The sequence below is a fragment of the Lepidochelys olivacea genome, assembly GCF_965140295.1.
Source record: "Lepidochelys olivacea isolate rLepOli2 genome assembly, chromosome: 6".
NCBI lineage: Eukaryota > Metazoa > Chordata > Testudines > Cheloniidae > Lepidochelys > Lepidochelys olivacea.
In genome coordinates this window covers 6,557,535-6,560,031 of record NC_140416.1, presented here as the reverse complement: position 1 = coordinate 6,560,031, position 2,497 = coordinate 6,557,535, and positions in this window count along the sequence as shown.

Here is a 2,497-nt window from a genome sequence, read left to right as displayed (position 1 = left end):
GTGCTGGGGAGACTTTGTCCATAACTTGGTTCTCACTAAAGTGTTGGTATGTCCATCCAAATGCAAATGCACCAGGAAGGGCAGAGGGTGCAGCATTAGGAGAAGGGGGCCTTTTGGGGGTCACAGAGTATGGGTGTTGAATGAGCAGTTGACTGGCAGGTAAACGGGATGGTGACAAACTGTTAATGGTTCAAAAGAACCACAAGAATGATTTGAGGTCTGGAAAATCTGCTGTATAGTGAGAGAGTGGAGGAGCATGATCTATTTAGTGAAGAGAAGGTTAAGAGGTGACATGGTCTGTAAGCACCTAAATGAGGAGGGAATTGCTGACAGCAGAAGGCTGTTTAATTCCCAGACAAAGGCAGAGCAAAATCCACAGGATGGGAGCTGAAGGGAGAAAAATTCATGCTGGGAACAAGGGGCCAGTGTTTCTCAGAGAGGGGACTTCACCATTGGAACAGCTTCCCTATGAGGGGGTGGATTTTCCATCACTGGGAGTCTGTCAGTGGAGATGGGGTGTCTCTTTTTCAAAGCCCCAGTCTAGCTCAGCCAGGAGTTATTGCGTCAGAGGTGATACCGCAAAGATTCCCCAGACTTCATTTTGTGTCCCTAGCTTCCATTTTGAATAGGCAAAAGTCACTCCACCATTAGAAGCTGCAGTTCACATGGTACTTCACTGCTGAAAGTAGGCCAAAAGGTCGAAAGTTCAGCGGGGGGAGGGAAGTGTGGAATAGAATTGGTAGAAAGCCGAAAAGGTGCAGAATAACTCAGTGATAAACAACTAGCAATAAATATGCACCCTAAAGATCTGATAGCTGACAGGACAGTATAAAAGGCAAATGGTTAAGACTATTCAAACAGTTAGGAGTGGAGTGAATGAAAAGATCGAGCAGAGAGGTGACCTGAAAGGGTGGAGCCAAATGGAGTGAAGCAACCTGAAAAACCAGCAGCAGAGTCAACTCAGCAAAATCAGCAGATAAGGTGAGTCTGTTAGTTACAATTCTAGTATAGCACAGTACAGTGTAGTATTAATATGTGTGTGCGTGAGGATGTATGAGTGTTAATTTTGCTTTATATATGTAAAACTCAAAGTACATTTTAAGATTGCTGTGAGTGATCTGTTGCAGACTGGCCATCTGTAATGGAGCGCAACCACTTAGAATCATTTAAACTGTATACTGTTGCAGTTTAAATGCTCTTTAACTTGTGTTAATAAGGGATTTGTGCCTTTAGATATTAGTATATAAGGGATTATTATTTTCACCAATAAAAAGGAGCCTAGTTTTGGAAAGAATACTGCTTGTGTCAATCATTTTATCAGAAAGTTATATCTGTGTTGGCCAAGTTTTTCCCTAACTACTTTGGAGACCCAGACCGCGGGAAGGATAGATTAAGAGGGCGATAGGCAGGTTATTTAAGGGTGCCCCAACACCAGTTTCTCGGAATAACAAACTGGTGAGCCATCCAGGAGTTGTTAAGGAAAGAAGGACGATTGAAAGAGTCAGTTTAACACAAGGCAGTTAGTGGTATAGATAAATTTGTGGGACAATTGAGAGTGGCACATGACCTTGTGGACAAGGACTGTCTCAATAAAGACTTGGGGCTACTATAATCCCATGTGCGTGGCCTTGTGGATGGGGATGGTCTTGTAAGGACCAGGCACTGACACAGTCCCGTATGTATGACCTTGTGAATAAGGATCTTCCTATTAGGACCAGGCATGCATGACTGAGGAGTCCTGTGAAACTTTTATCTGTTGTTGTTACAGCATAGGTCGGGGAGGTGCAGAACTATGAGAGACAATCCCATAAGCAAGCAAGAGGGTAGGAACTAGGGGCATAAACTATGTTTCTGCTATAGTCCACTCAGGAAACTTAAGACTCTGGTATTATTACCTGGCTACGTGTGTAAAAATATCAGAATGACAGCAAAGAAAGTAGAATTAAGTACTATTAAAGACATGGTATTAGGAAAAGAGCTAAAGGATTTTGTTTTAAAATATGGAGACAGTCCTTCGAAGTGTGGTGCTTTTATCCGTCCTGATGCATATCAACTATGGAAGCAATGGGATCAGTGAGTTAAGCCTGAGAGAAAAAGAATCTTTTCAAGAGCTCCAGACAGGTTTGCAAATGGTAGCTGCAGTATTAAATAAAGAAGTAAGTAGTCTGAGGATAAGGATGCAGGAATTACAGGAGAAAGAAATAGCGAGAGAAAAGAAGTATGGTTTAAAATTACAGAAGCTAGAGGAAGACAAGGTAGCAAGGGACAAGGAATTGGCTAGTCTAAGAGTGGAGGCTGATGTGCTGAGAGTTACTATGTTAACACAAAAAGAAAAGGAGGACTTGTGGCACCTTAGCGACTAACCAATTTATTTGAGCATAAGCTTTCGTGAGCTACAGCTCACTTCATCGGTGAAGTGAGCTGTAGTGAGCTGTAGCTCACGAAAGCTTATGCTCAAATAAATTGGTTAGTCTCTAGGGTGCCACAAGTCCTCCTT